The sequence below is a fragment of the Cervus elaphus genome, chromosome 21 (genome assembly GCF_910594005.1).
Source record: "Cervus elaphus chromosome 21, mCerEla1.1, whole genome shotgun sequence".
Classification (NCBI taxonomy): Eukaryota; Metazoa; Chordata; class Mammalia; order Artiodactyla; family Cervidae; genus Cervus; species Cervus elaphus.
In genome coordinates this window covers 35696676-35717507 of record NC_057835.1, presented here as the reverse complement: position 1 = coordinate 35717507, position 20832 = coordinate 35696676, and the positions used below count along the sequence as shown (strand labels likewise).

Sequence of the window (20832 nt, the reverse complement as noted above, 5' to 3'; positions counted from 1 at the left end):
CCTGCGTTGGCAGGAAAATTCTTTACCACTGAGCCACCTGGGAAGGAGGTCCTGTACACCACAGTATACTGAGCAATCCATTAGATGCCCCTCCATTTTTTAAAAATATGTTTGATGTGGACCCTTTTTAAAGTCTTTATTGAATTTGTTACAGTATTGCTTCTGTTTTATGTTTTTGTTTTTTTGGCCGCCAGGCATGTGCAATTTTAGCTCCCTGACTAGGGACTGAACCTGCATCCCTTGCATTGGAAAGCAAAGTTTTTTCTTAACCACTGGACCACCAAGGAACTCCCAGGATGCCCTTTGTGACTGGAGTGCAGAGCAAGATCATACCCGGCAGCAGGTCCAGCTTCAGTGCAAACGGCTCCAGCACTCAATCCTCAGACTCTGGTAGACCCAACAATACTTGCCTGTGCCTGGTGAGAGATGCTGCTTTGAGTGGCTGGCAAGCCTGCACAGGAGAATCACAGCACAGATTCCTACGCATCCTTAGTAAAGCCCTGTCTGCTTCTCCAGGTAACCAGTTTCCTTTTGAGATATACCTCCTGGTTTTTCACTGGATCCTGGAAGACCACCTGACTCTGGGACATGAACTGGCCATGAGACTTAGGCTGCCCATCATGAACTGGGTATTCTCTGACTCATCAAACCATAGGATTTTCTTTTAAGTCTTTATTGAATTTGTTACAGCATTGCTTCTGTTGTTTATGTTCTGATTTTTTGGACACAAGGTATGTGGAATTCTTAGCTTCCTAACCAGGGATTCAAACCTGCATTCCCTGCATTGAAAAGTGAAGTCTTAACCACTGGACCTCCCTCAACGGAAGTCCCCAGACAAGAAGACTGAATGTGCACAACAGCAATCCAGAAGGCACAAGCAAGTTACATGTGCAGGTAGCCCAGATTCCTCCAGCACACACTCAGGCTACATTCCTGCTTTCCCTCAATTTATACATATGTCTTCATGGAGAGCCCTTCACTAAACAAAACAAAAGCCCCCGAGACTGATTTAGACCTAGTCCTGCATGATATAGTGGCATAAAATCAGTAGGTATTATATGTCCACTCAGAAGTATCCTAGAAAGTCAGGCAGAAGGACCCCCAAACTTTGAGAATATTTACTTGTCCACTGAACTGATCCATTGCCAGAAGTCAGGCACCACTGATTTATGGACAGTGGATAACAGCATGACTCAGAACGGAACTGAAATGTTGGTTTCAAAGATGTCGAGGGAGAGGTATGTGAAAGAACATCTTTAAATGTGTACAAAGACTTAAGGAATTTGTTACCTGTATCTTTTGTGAGCCTGAAGCAAATTTAAAAAAAGAAGAAGAATTGAAATAATGAGCAACAGTATACAAGCTGAGGAAAGTGGTGGCTAGAGGCAAAGCATTATCCAGGAAGTTCTTGCATTATTCAGGAAGAAGGTAACGATACTGCTCAATTTCAAATTTTAAGATAAACATGCATCCTATTTTCTCTGAGATAACAGCAAAGGAAAGAAATTGAGCTCAAAACTTCTAAAAGTGAAAGGAAAAAATGTTAAGCAACATATTAGTAACTGAAATTCAGCAATACAAAAAACAGATCATGTCTTTTGATCAGAATCATTTTCTCTCAGAAATGCAAAGTTGGTTTAACATTATAAAATCTAGTAATACAATTCTCCCCATTAATAGAACAAAGGAGAAAAATCATATGCTAATTTCAATATAAACAAAGAGAGACTTTTAAATATAACTGAACTCAACTTTTAATTTAAAAATCCAAGAAATCTATTAAGAAACATAAACTTCCCTAAGTTCATTAAAGGTTTTAAAAAAAAACCAATCTTCTAACGTTGCAATGATCATTCTTCTTAAATCAGTTCAGTTCAGTCGTGTCCAACTCTTTGTGACCCCGTGGAATACAGCATGCCAGGCTTTCTTGTCCATCATCAACTCCCAGAGCTTGCTCAAACTTACGTCCATCAAGACGGTGATGCCAACCAACCATCTCTTCCTCTGTGGTCCCCTTCTCCTCCTGGCTTCAGTCTTTCCCAGCATCAGGGTCTTTTCCAATGAGTCAGTTCTTCACATCAGGTAGCCAAAGTATTGGGCTTTCGGTTTCAGCATCAGTCCTTCCAATGAATATTCAGGACTGATTTCCTTTAGGATTGACAGGTTTGATCTCCTTTCTGTCTAAGGGATTCTCAGGAGTCTCCTCCAAAACCACAGTTCAAAAGCATCAATTCTTCGGCGCTCAGCTTTCTTCAAGTCCAACTCTCACATCTATACATGACCATAGCCTTGACCAGACAGACCTTTGTTGGGAAAGTGAAGTCTCTGCTTTTTAATATGCTGTCTAGGTTGGTCATAGCGTTTCTTCCAAGGAGCAAGTGTCCTTTAATTTCATGGCTGCAGTCACCATCTGCAGTGATTTTGGAACCTAAGAAAATAAAGTCTGTCACTGTTTCCACTTTTTTCCCACTGTTTTCCACTTTTTTCCCCATCTATTTGCCATGAAGTGATGGGACTGGATGCCATGATCTTGTTTTTTGAATGTTGAGTTTTAAAACAACTTTTTCACTCTCCTCTTTCACTTTCATCAAGAGGCTCTTCAGTTCTTCTTTGCTTTCTACCATAGGGTGGTGTCATCTGTGTCTCTGAGGTTATTGATATTTCTCCTGGCAATCTTGAATCCAACTTGTGGTTCGTCCACCCCAGCATTTCACATGATATACTCTGCATATAAGTTAAATAAGCAGGGTGACAATATACAGCCTTGACATACTCCTTTCCCAATCTGGAACCAGTCCTTTGTTCCATGTCTCGTTTTAACTTGCTTCTTGATCGCATACAGATTTCTCAGGAGGCAGGTAAGGTGGTCTGGTATTCCCATCTCTTTAAGAATTTTCCACAGTTTGTTGTGATCCACAGAGTCAAAGGCTTTGGCGTAATCAATAAAGCAGAAGTCGGTGTTTTTCTGGAACTCTCTTGGCTTTTTCAAAGATCCAATGGTTGTTGGCAACTTGATCTCTGGTTCCTCTGCCTTTTCTAAATCCAGCTTGCACATCTGGAAATTCATGGTTCATGTACTGTTAAAGTGTGGCTTGGAGAATTTTGAGAATTCCTTTGCTAGCGTATGTGATGAGTGCAATTGCGTGGTAGTCTCAACATTCTTTGGCATTGCCTTTCTTTGGGACTGGAATGAAAACTGGTCTTTTCCAGTCCTGTGGCCAGTGCTGAGTTTTCCAAATTTGCTGGCATATTGAGTGCAGCACTTTCACAGCATCATCTTTCAGGATTTGAAATAGCTCAACTGGAATTCCATCACCTCCACTAGCTTTGTTATTGGTGATGCTTCCTAAGGCCCACTAACTTCACATTCCAGGATGTCTGGCTCTAGGTGAGTGATCATACCATCATGTGGTTATCTGGATCATGAAGATCTTTTTTGTATAGTCTTTCTGTGTATTCTTGCCACCTCTTCTTAATATTTTCTGCTTCTGTTAGGTCCATACCATTTCTGTCCTTTACTGTGCCCATCTTTGCATGAAATGTTCCCTTGGTATCTCTAATTTTCTTGAAGAGAACTCTAGTCTTTCCCAGAGCTTTTTTCTTCTTAAATGAGGATACATCAAAAAACATAAAGTATTACCACTTCTATTCAACACTGTATTAGAGATCTTAGTCAAGAGAATAAGACACAGAAAAGAAAAAAAGACAAAAACTATTGAGATTGAAAAGAAAAAAATGGCCATTTTTCTTTTTTTCACTAATAACAGCCATCAAATGAAGACTGGAAAAAAAGAGAAAACTTAAAATGACTAGAAAGAAACAAATGACACTATCATTTTCACAAACAATATGGCTGTCTACAAAGGAAAATTCAAAATAATTTCAGGCTAAATAAATATAAATAAGGGAATTTGGCATGTTCCTAGATGCACATTTAAAAGAAAAATTAAAACCTTCCTTCATCATAATGAAATCCACTTTCGAGTCCAATCTCAGAAAACGAGCAGTGGTAACACCTCCTCATGCTTCTTTCACAGAACAGGTCAGACCTGAAACCCTCTGTGTTAGGACTTCACCAAGCTCAACAGTCTTCCCAAATTACACTTTCAAATGTATACTAAAACACAGAAGAAAGCAAACTAATCAATATAGATTTGCTAGCATTTTCACTGGTCCAGCATAGAGTAAGAATGATTAATTTATCTATCTATAGTTCACTGATGCATTTGTTCTACATTAATGAAAAGCAAGTGTGGACTCCACTAGATATTCAATGATAAAATCTCGGGGTTAATGAAGAAAACTTCAAGTTGAGAATTAATTTGTACATATACTATGGTTTTAATGAATAATCTTCATTATTTAGTCAATATGAGACATTATGAGAAAAAAAAGAAAAAAACACCCTCCATTTAAGAAACTCAGATGTAAACCCTTTGAGAGTGTACTTAGTCACTCAGTCATGTCTGACTCTTTCTGACCCCATGGACTGTAGCCTGCCAGGCTTCTCTGTCCATGGAATTCTCCAGGCAAGAATACTGGGGTGGGTAGCCATTCCCTTCTCTAGGGGACCGTCCCAACCCAGCGACAGAACTTCGGTCTCCTGCATTGGCAGGCGGATTCTTTACCATTTGAGCCACCAAAGAAGCCCCAAGACAGAGAGAAGGCAATCAATTCAACAAACAAAAAATGATGCCCTTTATTTCTGCCTCATCTTCCTCATGCTCGCATAGATTGAATGGAGTCATATAAACAGACATGTTTTAACTTTATACCAATTACAATATTTGTACCTACAAGGATAACCTGGGACTCTTCTGTTATAAACAAAAGAAAATCCAAATTTCAGTCTGTCACACACACAAATAAGGGGATCAGTTGACTCACACAGCTGATTACACAGATTTTAATTCCTTTTATTTCTGCAGATCTTCTTTTAACCTTCTTTGAGGTCTTTGCATATTTCTCATTGTGAAGCTTAGAAAGAGTCGAAAGGTTTTGCCTGCTTTGTGTATAAAGCAAAGACTACTTTCTGTTTCTGTAGACCATGCTCTTTTTACGCATTTATTCATTTAACAAGCATTCAATTAACTTCTTATGATGCCTATACTACAAGTTAGATACTCTGGGAAAAAAAAATTAGAGGAAAAAGCCAACAATATGTTTAGAAAGACAAATCATAACCCAGAAAGTAATGATGTAATGTGGTTAACCACAAAAATGAGTGGCTTAGCCCCTAAATGCAAACGGAGTATACAGAAATGGAAAATCTAGGGAAATTAGGAGAGTACAAACATATTTAATGAAAGAGGCTTAGCTTAACTATACCCTGGTGAGTGGCTCATGTTGAAAAGGGAAGGTACAACAAATTCCCTACACTCAGACCTTCAAGTCACAAACTTTCAAAGATGCAAACATGTGTTCCATCAAAGGCAGGTGTGAGTGAAATTGCAGTCTGTCTCCTACTGCTGGATCCTTCAGCTCTGCCATGTCCTACCTCCTCTCCCTTCTCCAGTCAGTAACTCTTCTTGCCTGGTCGCTCGATGCCAGCCCTTGTGTGCCGGCTGTTATATTGTACTACTGTACTTTTCAAGGTACTGTACTGTAAGATTGGAACTTCCCAGGTGGTACTAGGGATAAAGAACCCACCTGCCAATGGAGGAGACTTCAGAGACATGGGTTTGACCCCTGGATCAGGACGATCCCCTGGAGTCTGGCATGGCAATCCACTCCAGTATTCTTGTCTGGAGAATCCCCATGGACAGAGAAGCCTGGCGGGCTACAGTCCACAAGGTCTCAAAGAGTCAGACACGAATGAAGCGCTTGACATGTACTGTAAGATTACAAATGCTTTATTTTTGTTTTTGTTTTTTTATGTATCATTTGTGTCAAAAATATTATAAACCTATTACAGTAAAGTACCATATAGTCAATTGCATTAGATGGGTACCTAGGCCAACTTTGCTGGACTTAAAGCAAAACAGAATTCATTCATATATAAGGGACTTGCTGCAGTAGACATTGGGGTATGTGTCCAAATCCTTCCTTCAAAAACAAAAGCTCATTCTGCCAGCTGCCAGGAGTGTTGACTCTGAAAGGCTCTCACCTGAGGCCTTGCCCAGAACTGTCCTTGCACAGGAGGCAGCTGCCTCATCCAAGGTCACATTCTCTCTCTGTTGGAAGCCTGCTTCTAATGACTAGAACACAAAGGGCTGACCCTTAGGCTTTTATTGTAACAACCCTGAAGGGTCTCCCAGTTCCAGGACTCCTGAGGTAATCCTCCCTATGTGCTCAGCTAAGGATTCTGTTGTCACTGCCTTGGAATATATTCTTCCTGTGTGTGTGTTAGTCACTCAGTTGTGTCTGACCCTTTGCAACAATTTTCCAGGCAAGAATACTGGAGTGGGTTGCCATGCCCTTCTCCACGGGGTCTTCCCCACCCAGGGATTGAACCCAGGTCTCCCGCATTGCAGGCAGATTCTTTGCCAGTTGAGCTACCCAGAAAGCCCCATTTTTCTCTTACTTCCTCCTCTACTCAAACTCACTTCCCTCACTCCCTTCAAGCTGCTGCTCCCATGAGCATCCCACAATTAAACCTCTGCTTGCAAATCTCCACTTCAGACTATGCTTCCCAAGGAACCTAGTCTATGACATTATAGAAGAAAGGGAAAATATTCCATGTAGAAAGAATGTCAAGCAAAGACTTAGTATTACATGTACTGGGGCAACTGAACAAACTAGCCTGGCTACCACTGAAGGGACGATGAAAACCAAGATTAAGTAGATGTTGGAGGACTCTTAATGCAACCCTGGTTTGGAATTTATCCCATAATTCAGTGTTTCAAAATCTTTGCATCTTCAGAGGCCCAGCCCTGTGATTTTATCACCTGGATGCAGTGCCAAACATGACACAATGCAAGCTTGAAAATTCTCTAAAGTTTGAATACTTTGAAAATTTTCATGAACCTTACATTTTGTTCATGGTTATAGACATCTGTCATAATGAATGCATGCTCTTGTTTAAGAGGCATGACCACAGTGAGTGGAGAACAGTGTATTTTGTTGTTGCTATTTAGTCATGAAGTTGCATCCGACTTTTGCGACCCCCATGGACTGCAGCCCACCAGGCTTCTCTGTCCATGGGACCCTCCAGGCAAGAATATTGGAGTGGGTTGTGATTTCCTTTTCCAAGGTAGCTTCCTGACTCATGGACCAAACCTGCATCTCCTCCATTGTAGATTATTTACTGCTAAACCATCAGAGAGCCAATATATTTATTTTTTAGTACAGAAATACATGGTAAATATCACTGTTTGGATGGGCAGTGTGTTAGCCACATGTAGAATGGATCAGGATAGGACAACACGATGGACTTGTGCAGGTACCAGGGTTATGTTGGAAATGATTCAAAGAGAAAGGGAAGTCTTTTACACGAGAGTCTTTTCACAAGACCTAACTGAAAGGATTTGATAATTCACTGGATATATTTGTTGAAGGAAAGGGAGGAGAGAAAGATATCTGGGTCTTGGGAATAATTATTAAACCACCACTGAAACAAAGATGCAAGGAAAGTAGGACTTCTTGTGATGTTCTGGCTCCTTTTTTATCACTTCGAGTTAAGGCACCTAAAAGATGTTCTACATAGAAAAGCCTTTCAGATAGTACCCACTCAAAAATATCTGTAGAGTGGGCCATGCATCAACCCATTGATGTTACAGCAGATTTCAGTCTGGCCTTATTAGTAAGTAAGTTAGTTTCAGACGCTCAGTCATGTCCAACTGTTTGCGATCCTGTGGACTGTAGCACACCAGGCTCTTCTGTCCACGGGATTTCCCAGGCAAGAATACTGGGAGTGGGTTGCCATTCCCTTCTCCAGGGGGTCTTCCTGATCCAGGAACTGACCCGGGTCTCCTGCATTGCAGGCAGATCCTTTACCATCTGAGCTACCAGGGAAGACCAGTCTGGCCTTTCATGTCCAAATGAAATGCAGTGTATTTCCTCTACAAAGCTTTTGGTCACATTCTTGAGGTTAGCTCAGTTTTAAAGCCTCTTCATGCTTAGGGCAATTGATTCCTGAGTATTCTGACAAGGATCTGGTGCACAGGATGAAATATAGAGTTTTGTGAAGTCAGTTAGCAGGTAAAATCCACAGTTCTGTGTTAAAGTGCTTAAAAGAGAAACTGGGGAAGTGGGTACAGCATGATTCAAGGGTTGTTTCTGAAAATGTTTCACTCACTCCTTTCCACTTCCCCACCTGGTACCATTTCTACTCACCTGGTCCTCATTTTCACTCTACCTGCTCCCATCCTCTTAACATCATCATTTCTGATTTTATCAACTCTATTAGTGTTTTCCTCCCAACCTCTGCCAAAACTCTCCGTGAAGGTTCTAATTGGCAAGAAAAGTACCATTAACATGCAAATACAATACTTGCATGGGCCTCAGTAAGGCCCTCTAGAAGACAAAATGATATTAAATAAAGAACTTAATACTAAAAGAAATAAGAAACAGTGCAGTAATACAGAGAGAGCTTGAAAAACTGGATGGTTTGTAGACGCAAAAAGTGCCTATCAACTTATATAAAAACTATAAACCACTATTATTTCCATTCTTTTTGTATGTCAAATACAGTTATAAAGATATTGCAAATGTAATCTTGAACTCATTTCTTCTACATTTTTAATGGCTCTATAATATCCTACCTGGGGAGAGGTTTATTTAACTCTTTTAAATGTTTGGTTAGAGGAATAAGAATGAAAGCCAGCTGCAAGAAAGGGGCTACTGTGCGTCACTGGGGTAAGTCAGAACAAGGGAGACCAAGTCCCTTTCCTCGTGGAGGATATATTTATAAGGGAGAGTCAAATGTTGAACAAACGAATAAGAAAAAATGCCAGAGATTGATGAGTATGGAAATAAAATAGTGCTGCATGATGGAGACTAACTGGGAAGCTGTTAGACTGAGTTGTCTGTGGGAAATCCCTAGTAGTCCAGTGGCTAGGACTCTGCACTTTCAGTGCCAAGAGACCAAGATCCCACCAGCCAAGTGGTATGGCAAAAAAAAAAAAAAAAAGTTATCTGTGAGAGCCTCTTTGATGAGATATTTAAACTTCTGAATGGAAGAGAAGCCAGCATAGGAGATGTTGAGGGGAAAACTTTCAAGCAGAGAAAACAGATCAAGCAAAGACCCTGAGTCTCAGATCTTGCCTTTTAGGAAGCTTCATTTCTGCTCCTCAATAGACTCATCCCAGGAGACATCATCCTGCAAATAAATTCTCCCTCAACAATCTGGAAGAAGCCAAAGAAATATTTCCAAAAAGAAAGTCAGTGAGAGTGTGTATCAATAGGGAACATCATTCAAATGTGTCTTGTAAAGCACCTAATTTATTCAGATTATGGGTGGGTCACTTTATGATTTATATCAAACTTGTATTCAGTCTTATTTCAGAAAGAATTGAAAGCACTCTCCAAAGAAGCAGAAATTATGATCAAATGGAATTAACAAAAAGTGGGAGGGAAAAGATAAAGTAAAACAAATGAAGACAGTATGGGAAAAAGAATGAGTGTTATGAGTCGTCATGATAATGGCCTACATTCTGACTATCATTAGGCTATGAGTTTTCCAGAAACCTATGCCAAAAAAAAAAAAAAAGGAAGGAGGAAATACTTTTAGGTACACAATTCAGAATACTTATATACTATTTTTGACATTGTTAAAATGTGCAGTAGTTCTTACAAAAGATGCTGCCTACTGTGATGAGCATGCCACTCCACACATCCCATAGTAGACAAAACTATGCATTTGCATGGTCTAATTTGAAAAATGACTCTCAGTAGCAGTTTCTGAAATCACTCCACAGTTCAGCTCAGCAAAAGTAATTCTTCCATGGGGCAACTTTATGCAGACCGGGTATCCAAATCATTGCTCAAGTAACTGTATCCTAAAATACACTTTTAATAACTTGAGAACATAATGCACTTCAGGAATTCTTCTCTAAATATTATTTCTCAAAACTGAACTATTCACAAACTGAGTGACTCTGATCTCTGTCTTGGTCAGAGTGACTCTGACCAATCTCTAGATCGTAGCAATGAGATGTAGCCAAGTGTACACAGACCTCAATGTCTTAATGTTAAGCAAGGGTTAGACAGAAAATAATTCTGCAAAAGCTAAGACTTTCTGTGAGCTTCCAAAAAGCAGAGTATTTGTCACCTGTGCAGCAGATGATGAGATGGTTAGATAGCATCACTGACTCAATGGACATGAATTTGAGCAAACTCTGGGAGATAGTGAAGGACAGGCAGGCCTGGCATGCTGCAGTCCATGGGATCATAAAGCAGCGAATATGACTTTTCAACTGAACATATATATATACACACATATATATATGTACATATTTTTAGTATTTATTTATGCACTTGGCAGTCCAGGGTCTTAGTTGTGGCATATGGACTTTTTAGTTGCAGCATGTAAACTCCCAGCTGTGGCACATGGGACTCAGTTCCCTGCCCAGGGATAGAACCCGGGCCTTCTGCATTGGAAGTGCAGAGTCTTAGCCACTGGACCACCTGGGAAACCTCCAGCTGCATATTTTAACAGTGTTGTTTTTCATATCACTGTTATATCACTAAGAAGAAAGATACTAGGGAATGTTTCCAGAAATATTTCTGGTCAGAATAGAATAATACTCTGTTTAATTAACTGTAGCTATTTAAATTATAATTTTATACAATGTTAAGATGGTTATTATATTTGGGAAGTAAAAAATGTATTGGGAAAAGGTGAAATAACCAAAACAACACTAGGTTATATGGAGAGAATTCTTAGGAGTACAAGAGTAGTGAATTAATGTCTCAAAAACATGAAGCTACAATGTCTTATACAATGGAGTTCACTCTATACAAATAGAAATGGTATTTTAATGTATGAAAGTGAAAGTGAAAGAAAGTGAAGTCGCTCAGTCCAGTCCGACTCTTTGCGACCCTGTGGACTGTGGCCCACCAGGCTCCTCCGTCCATGGGATTTCCCAGGCAAGAATACTGGAGTGGGTTGCCATTTCCTTCTCCAGGGGATCTTGCTGACCCAGGGATCGAACCCAAGTCTCCCGCATTGCAGGCAGACAAAGGCAGATGCAGGCAGATGCTTTAACCTCTGAGCCACCAGGGAAGCCCCTTGTATAGGCATATCAAATGCATTCTCAATTCAATACAGCTTGATCACTATGAATTGAGATCAATATGTTCAAACAGTGAAGGAATACACTCCTGTATGCTCCAGGTTACACTTCAAAAAGAAACTGATCTTTTTATGTTAAAGGAACAACTTACAACCTACAACTATTCATGTATTTCACTAGAGCACTATCCAACTATCAGATGATTTAGATACTGTTACTAATTGTTACTAATTCATGTTTAGATGTCTTCCTGTTGCTAAGAACTTTCAGGAACAAAAATAATAACAACAGAAGCTACTCTATTAACAAATCTGCCCTTTACCTTATTTGATTTACATACTTGATTTCAAGGCTAAATTTCTTGAAAACTAATCTCTAAATGTGAATTTCAAATATGAATTTTTTACTTCTTATAGTATAATGATGGAATATATTGACGAGCATGAAGTGGACCAAGCACCAAGAAAATCAAGGTGTGCTTCTGCAAAATTATCAGAATAGAATGGTTCAGAGTGTCCCAAGTGTATCAGTCTTTCCATTAATAAATATACAGGAGTTTTTGAGGATAGGAAACCTTTTATATAAATTTATACTTCTCAGCATGTAATACAGCATCCAATAAATAAGTACCAAAGGAGTAGAAATGAAGTTCCAAACATGATGCACTGAAGAATTTAATAGCTGTTGAAAAGACAAACTTGTGATGAATTTTCAAGACAGTGAAATCTCCCACAAACTTCTGAGAACATTTCCAGATTCCTACTACAAAATATAACTCATACACAAACCATAATTTTGAGATGTGACAGGTTGGTCCTGATTGTCTTCATTCATACATGTACTGACAACTATTTAGTCTACTACGCACCCCCTTCATGGATCACAGCGTTGTCGTGGTGAAGGGGCTTGCATAACCCAATGAAGCTATGAGACATGCCTTGCTGGGACACTCAAGACAGACGGGTGATAGTGCAGAGTTCTGACAAAACATGTTCCACTGGAGTACGCGATGGCAAACCACTCCAGTATTCTTGCTGTATATTGTCACCCTGCTTATTTAACTTACATGCAGAGTACATCATGCAAAATGCCAGGCTGGAAGAATCAGAAGCTAGAAACAAGATTGCCATGAAAATTATCAACAACCTCAGGAATGCAGTTGGTACCACTCTAATGGCAGAAAGCAAAGAGGAACTCTTGATGAAGGTGAGAGAGGAGAGTGAAAAAGCTGGCTTAAAACTCAGCATTCAAAAAACCAAGATCATGGATCCAGTCCCATAACTCCATGGCAAATATATGGGGAAAAAGTGGAAACAGTGACAGATTTTATTTTCTTGGGCTCTAAAATCACTGCACACAGTGACTGCAGCCACAAAATTAAAGGACACTTGCTCCCTTGAAGAAAAGCTATGACAAACCCATACAGCATATTAAAAACAGAGATATCACTTTGCTGACAAAGGTCCATATAGTCAAAGCTATGGTTTTTCCAGTATTCATGTACTGGTGTGAAAGCTGGACCAAAAAGAAGGCTGAGTGCCAAAGAATTGATACTTTTGAATTGTGGTACTGGAGAAGGCTCTTGAGAGTCCCTTGGACTGCAAGGAGATCAAACCAGTCAATCCTAAAGGAAATCAACCCTGAAAATTCATTGGAAGGACTGATGCTGAAGCAGAAGCTCCAATACTTTGGCCACCTGATGCGAAGAGCTGACTCATTGGAAAAGACCCTGACGCTAGGAAAGACTGAAGGCAAGAGGAGAAGGGGGCGATGCAGGATGAGATGGTTAGGCAGCATCACTGACTCAATGGACATGAGTTTGCACAAACTCCAGGAGATAGTGAAAGACGGGGAAAGCTTGGTGTGCTACAATTCATGGGCTCGCAAAGAGTCAGATACAGCTGAGAGACTGAGCAACAACATGACAGTGTCATGTATCTTCCGCCACGTTAAATGCAAATGCACTTGAGAGAGGGAGGACTCATGCACTAAGCCTTGTAGAGTGGTGTGAATTAATTTATCAGGCCCTCTCTAGGAAGCAGATATTAAAAAGCGGAAAATACGGCTGAAAGTGAATGTGGTAATTAAGTACATAGTTATAAGTTATTTACTGTACATAAAGGTTAATTAATGGGATGTGGGATATTTTGCTCTAGGTCTTAAAGGAATATACATCAAGATGGTATTTGCTAGCTGGTTCTATCTTCAATGTTTTTTCTCCAGAGAAAGGAAAAATATACACAACTTAATGTTTTGTTTAATTCAATTAAACAAACTGAATAAAATTTTGTTTAACATCAGCTGACCACCTGATTTATAGTCTGGGCCCCACCAGACACTTGAATAGATACACAATAAAGCAGGAGGCACTTGTTTCCCACCTTCAGGAACTTAAGATCTACTTCTAGATTGAAGACATGATATATGAACAAATCCTTACTGTTATCACCTTACTGATGGTCACATACCCTTAACTGCAAAAGAAGGGCCCTCTCTCTCATTGGCTAGACTGTCCTCTACTATTAGGAGTAGACAGAGGAATGGTATAGAAAGAGCAGTCCTATTTAGGTCAGTCACATCATCCACTTTTTTATCATATGCATTTTAGTGTTATAAAATTCCCTCTCCACTCTGCTTGAGCTGCGTCTCACAAATTTTAACTTATCTTCCATTTCACGGTTTGATGTATTTTTTATTTCCTTGTGATTTCTTCTTTGACCAGTAGGTTATGGAGAAGTGTGATGTACAGCTTCCCAGTGTTGGGGGAATTTTCCTCTTTTCTTTCTATTACTGACTTCTAGTTTTATCCCACTGTGATGGAGAAAACATTTGTATGATTTCAGCTGAGGGTTGTTTTGTGGCTCAGGGAATGGTCTGTCTCTACATGCATTCCATGCAACTTGAAAAGAATGTGTTTTCTGCCACTGTTGCATAGAGCAGTCTACAAATGTCAACTAGATCCTGTTATCTGATGTGCTGTGGCTTTCTCCTGTAGCGTTTCTGACTTCCTGTCAAATTGTTCTTTCCATTGTCAAGAGAGGGGTTTTGAAATCTTCAACTATGATTACAGATTTGTCTATTTTTCTTTTTTGTTCTATCAGTTTCTGCTTCATCCATTTTGTAATCGTGCTGCTCAGTACATACACACTCAGGATTGCTCTTTCTCTTAGTGGGTTAACCCTTCTATTATTATGCAATGACAATTCCTGTCTCTGGTAATTTTCTATCCTCTGAAGTCTACTTTATCTGACATTAACATAGCCATTCCTGCTTTCTCTTGATGTCTGCATGTGTTTTCCATCTTTTTACTTGTATCCGGCTTATATATTTATATTTGAAATGAGTTTCTTAGAGATAGCATTTAGTTGGATCGTGTTTTTAATGTATTTTGACAATCTGTCTTTTCACTGGTATATTTAGATCATTTGCATTCAATTATTGACATATTAGGACTGAAGCCTGCCCTGTTTTTTTGTTTTTCTGTTTGTTCTCTCTTTTTTTCTCCTTTTTCCTGTTTCTGTGAGTTATTTTCACATCTTGTTGTATAGATTTTTTACTTGCTCTAGTATTTCAAATCTAAAAGATGATGCTGTGAAAGTGCTGCACTCCATATGCCAGCAAATTTGGAAAACTCAGCAGTGGCCACAGGACTGGAAAAGGCCAGTTTTCATTCTAATCCCAAAGACAGGAAATGCCAAAGAATGCTCGAACTACCGCACAGTTGCACTCATCTCACATACTAGTAAAGTAATGCTCAAAATTCTCCAAGCCAAGCTTCAGCAATATGTGAACTGTGAACTTCCAGATGTTCAAGCTGGTTTTAGAAAAGGCAGAGGAACCAGAGAGCAAATTGCCAACATCCGCTGGATCATCGAAAAAGCAAGAGAGTTCCAGAAAAACATCTATTTCTGCTTTATTGACTATGCCAAAGCCTTTGACTGTGTGGATCACAATAAACTGTGGAAATTTCTGAAAGAGACGGGCATACCAGACCACCTGACCTGTCTCTTGAAAAACCTGTATGCAGGTCAGGAAGCAACAGTTAGAATTGGACATGGAATAACAGACTGGTTCCAAATAGGAAAAGGAATACGTCAAAGCTGTATATTGTCACCCTGCTTATTTAACTTATATGCAGAGTACATCATGAGAAACGCTGGGCTGGAAGAAGCACACGCTGGAATCAAGATTGCCGGGAGATATATCAATAACCTCAGATATGCAGATGACACCACCCTTATGGCAGAAAGTGAAGAGGCACTAAAAAGCCTCTTGACGAAAGTGAAGGAGGAGAGTGAAAGAGTTGCCTTAAAGCTCAACATTCAGAAAACTAAGATCATGGCATCTGGTCCCATCACCTCATGGGAAATAGATGGGGAGACAGTGGAAACAGTGTCAGACTTTATTTTGGGGGGCTCCAAAATCACTGCAGATGGTGATTGCAGCCATGAAATTAAAAGATGCTTACTCCTTGGAGGAAAGTGATGACCAACCTGGATAGCGTATTTAAAAGCAGAGACATTACTTTGCCAACAAAGGTCCATTTGGTCAAGGCTATGGTTTTTCCAGTGGTCATGTATGGATGTGAGAGTTGGACTGTGAAGAAAGCTGAGCGCCAAAAAATTGATGCTTTTAAACTGTGGTGTTGGAGAAGACTCTTGAGAGTCCCTTGGACTGCAAGGAGATCCAACCAGTCAATCCTAAAGGAGATCAGTCCTGAGTGTTCATTGGAAGGACTGATGTTGAAGCTAGAACTCCAATACTTTGGCCACCTGATGCGAAGAGCTGACTCATTTGAAAAGACCCTGATGCTGGTAAGGCAGGAGGAGAAGGGGACGACAGAGGATGAGATGGTTGGATGGCATCACCAGCTCAATGGAGTTTGGGTAGGCTCCAGGAGTTGGTGATGGACAGGGAGGCCTGGCATCCTGCAGTTCATGGGGTCACAAAGAGTCGGACATGACTGAGCAACTGAACTGAACTGAACTGAGGCTTCCCAGGTGGCACAGTGTTACAGAAAGAATCTGCCTGTCAATATGGGAGACGCAAGAGACTCGGGTTCAATCCCTGGGTCGAGAAGATCCCCTGGAGGAGGAACTGGCAACCCACTCCCGTATTCTTGCATGGAGAATCTCCATGGACAGAGGACCTGGTGGGCTACAGTCCATGGGGTCACAAAGAGTCAGACACAACTGAGAAACTGAGCAGGCATGTACATACTACATATTATATTATACATGCAGCATTAATCAACAGGTGTTGTCATTTTACCAGCTCAAGTGAAGAACAGAAACCTTACCTCCTTTGTACCCCCTTTCTCTTCCCTGATTATATTAATAATACAGTTTTCTTAAGTATTTCTTCTATATACATTTAGAACCACATCTGGCATTGTCATAATTAGAACTTCAATCAGACATAATTTAGTAAATTCAAGAGGAGAAGGAAAATGTATTACCTGTACTCATTTTTGTATTATCTGTACTCATTTGTATTTTTGCTCTCTCCATGTTCTTTCTCTTTCCTGATGTTCTAAACTTCCTTCTTCTTTTATCATTGCCTTTCTGTTTAGAGAAATTCCTTTAGCCATACTTTCCAGGAAGGGCTGCTAGTGACAAATTCTCTTGGCTTCCCTTTCATTTCTGAAGGATGTTTTCTCTATAGAATTCTAGATTCTTTTTATATTTTTTCAGCACTTGAAAAATGCTATTACATTGCTTCCTGACCTCCGTGGGTATGATGAGAAATCTGGCGCCATTCTAATTGTTTTTCCTCTATAGGGATAACGTTGCATTTCTCTGGCTGCTTTCAAGATTTTAATCTCTTCTTTTCTCCCTAGAAATTTCATTATGATGTCTCTTGGCATGGATTTTATTACAGGGGTGGCCTTGTTACCACTGCTTTCTTAAACTGAAGTACAGTTGATTACAATGTACACAGGTACACAGCAAAGTGATTCATATATATATGACAATGTGCATATATATATATATGAATATATAATCTTTTTCAAATTATTTTCCATTATGGGTTGTTACAAGATATTGAGTAGAGTTTTCGTGCTATAGCTTGCTATTTCTTTTATATACAGTGGTGTGTATCTGTTGATTGCAAACTCCTAATCAATCCCTCCCTCCCCCTCTTCCCCTTTGGTAACCATGCATTTGTTTTCTATGTCTGTGGATCTGTTTCTGTTTTGTAAATAAGTTCATTTGTATCATTTTTCTTTTTTAGATTCCACATACAAGTGATTTTATATGGTGTAGGATTTCCCACACTTGTGTGTGTCAGTGTGAGGATAACCCACACACACAAGAGTGTGACCTTGTGAGTGTGACCACGCTTGAACCAAGATATATGACTGCCCCGAGCACCATCCCAACCAATAATTTTCAGTGACAAAATGTTAGAAATAAGTAAACTAAGTAAGAAATTAACTAAGTAAACAACCTGTACAGGTTAAAAAAAGATACAAGTGATCTCGCTACCAGTTTATGTTACCCTTGTTATTAAGTCACATTCATGTGCTGTCTTCAAAGTGTCTCACTCCAATGTGTTTTCTTAAAACAGTCCTAACAAGGTCTGTAAAGGGAAGGTACAGACTGATTCTGTATATTTTCACAACTAAAGTAAGCCCATGTCAACAACTCCAGCATCTCAACACACACACACACACACACACACAAATCACAACAAAGCACAGATAATAAAACCTGGCATCACCTAATGATTTCAATCTGTGATCGGTAAATGGAGATTTTAGCTTATATCATTGTTTCTTACAATGTGGCCCAAGAATTAAATATGTGACAGTCCTTTGTGCTACTTCCTCCTAAATTCAGATGCTTCAGCTCCTGCTCTGATCTCCTGAAGCAGTTTTTATGAGAACCATTAACTAAAGTCCTGAGAGCTTTGAGGAGAATGATAGATCAATATGTCCATTTTACACTAGTTTCACTAATTTTCTAGTATGAGGAGATTTTCCAATTTTGTAAAGTGTATGTAATTCTACTTTCAAAAACTAAGCTCTCTCATGATTAAAAAAAACTGTTGCATAAGGAACTCTTCTTCAAGTAGAAGAGAACTTATCCATTTTCTCCCATTAATCATTTAAAGTGCACATCATAGCCAGGACATGGAAGCAACCTAGATACCCATCAGCAGATGAATGGATAAGGAAGCTGTGGTACATATACACCATGGAATATTACTCAGCCATTAAAAAGAATTCATTTGAATCAGTTCTAATGAGATGGATGAAACTGGAGCCCATCATACAGAGTGAAGTAAGCCAGAAAAATAAAGACCAATACAGCATACTAACACATATATATGAAATTTAGAAAGATGGTAATGATAACCTTATATGCAAAACAGAAAAAGAGACACAGATGTACAGAACAGACTTTTGGACTCTGTGGGAGAAGGCAAGGGTGGGATGTTTCAAGAGAACAGCATCAAAACATGTATATTATCTAGGGTGAAACAGATCACCAGCCCAGGCTGGATACATGAGACAAGTGTTTGGGCCTGGTGCACTGGGAAGACCCAGAGGAATCAGGTGGAGAGGGAGGTGGGAGGGGGGATCGGGATGGGGAATACATGTAAATCCATGGCTGATTCATGTCAATGTATGACAAAAACCACTACAATATTGTAAAGTAATTAGCCTCCAACTAATAAAAATAAATGGAAAAAAAATAAATAAAGTGCACATCTACCTTAAAAAGTTAACTACTCAAATTGTAATCCAAGCTAATAGAGGAGTATATGTAATATGTTACTCCCCCAAATCAGTAAAATACAAAGTGTATAATTCTGTCCTTGTTTATTTTTAGTGAGGAGGTCTAACACTTCATGATACAATTTTACCATCACTTACAATTCATCAGTGGAACTAGCTAGTCAGCACCTGAAAATGTGAACATTTAATAAAAACCAAGTTGGATCTACTTCCTAATTATGTAGAAAGTTTACATATATTCCAAACTCTATTATTATCACTTGGAGAGAATCTGGGGAATTTTAAAAGTTAACAAACACCAACAGCATCTATTAAAAACAATTCATCTATTCTTCTTGGTAAACCATATACTCTAGAGAAGAAACACTCCAAATGTATTTATGTTTCTTTTGATGTAATCAACTGTGCCACAGAGGATTATTATGTTTCTCCTTTAAATATACATAGGTATATGTAGTATATGTATATACATAATTTAATATATATATATATATATATATATATACACATAATTGTATATAGTCTCTAGACTAAAGGCAAAGAAAGGAATTCAAGTAGCTCCAGCAATTCTGTTAATACTCTTTTAATACTCTGCTTTTGTGGACTTCCTTTGCTCACACTTTTGGCAAAAACAAGAATCAAGAAATATACTGTAGAACTTTATGAATACAACGAGTTTGGGTTGAAATAACGGTCGCATATCTCAAGACAGTACATCCTTAACTTAAAAGTTGATCAGAAAAATAAGAGATCTAGAAAATCTTGGTAATGTGAACCCCGTTATGATCACACCCTTGTCTGCTCCCTTTTTGTGATGGGACATTAATTTCTATCCTTGTTTTTTCTGCAGTTGTCACTCTCCTTTCATCAATCCTGGCGAAGGAGCTCCATGCTCCGCTTAGCTCTTCCTCTTGCCGCGTTTCAGTCTTAAAACACCGTGGTCATGTAAAATTCAAAAATGACCACAATGTCTTGGGGTTTATTGTGGGGGGTGGGGAATCTCCACCCCCTCCCCACATCCTCTCACGGCAGATCGGTGCCCAACTGGACCGCTGAACCGGAGAGGACGGGGGCCGTGGGGACCCCCTCCCCGCCGGTCTCTGCAGCTGCCCAGAGCCCTGGCCACCGGCGGGACGCTCTGCCCGTGTGGGTTTCAGTCCTCTTTCTCTCCTGTTCTCCCGCTCTTCCCTTCTCCTACAGTATTTTGTCATCAGTTCTCTGATGGCGAGAAAAAAACAGCTCAGAGCCCCACGTCTCCTTCCCATAAATATGCGTGAGCTTTTCCGGAACCTTTCTCCGCCCCCTTCTCTTCCCCCCGCCCCCTCCCCAGCACAGGTAGGGGCTGCAATGCAAAGGGCTTTTTTTTTTTTTTTTCCATCCAGAGACCAATGTCAGCGCCTCAGCTGGGCAATTTCATTCAACACGCCCGCACCTGCTGAAATCTACTCCTTACCAATTCAGTTTTCTCCCGGTTAACCTTATTCCATCCCACTGCTAAGCACCTCCTCCACCTTTTTCGGGTCCTACTACTGCCCACATTTGGAAGAGGAAAAAAAAGAAAGCAACGCGCAAGACAGTGTGAATTCCAGGAAAAAAGTGAGCGTGTGTAAGACTGAGTGTGTGCATCCATCCGTCTCAGCCTTTCCGGGCCCCTGTGCATGTGGTGAGCGGAACAGGACAGTCGGACGCCTCAAACTATCCCTGCCTGGGTCAGGCTGGCCCCTCCAGAGTTCACCTGTCCGCGCCCAGGTAACCGAAGAGGTGACCGCACGGCCGCGTTCCAGGACACCTGGCCCGGGCAGAGCGAATGCCACAGAACCGGGGCCACGGGGGCGCCCCTCCGGCGTCGCCCTTCTCTCCCGGTCCTTCCCTCCGGGATGTTCTGCACCCCTTCTTCCTAAGACAAACGGGACC

General features: G+C 40.2%; 1 protein-coding gene across 5 annotated transcripts in view; it reads right to left on the bottom strand.

The window, feature by feature from the left end:
* C21H8orf34 (chromosome 21 C8orf34 homolog) overlaps positions 1 to 20832 on the bottom strand; it is a 340111-nt gene that overhangs the window by 318690 nt on the left and 589 nt on the right. The gene's annotated exons all lie outside the window — the stretch shown is intronic.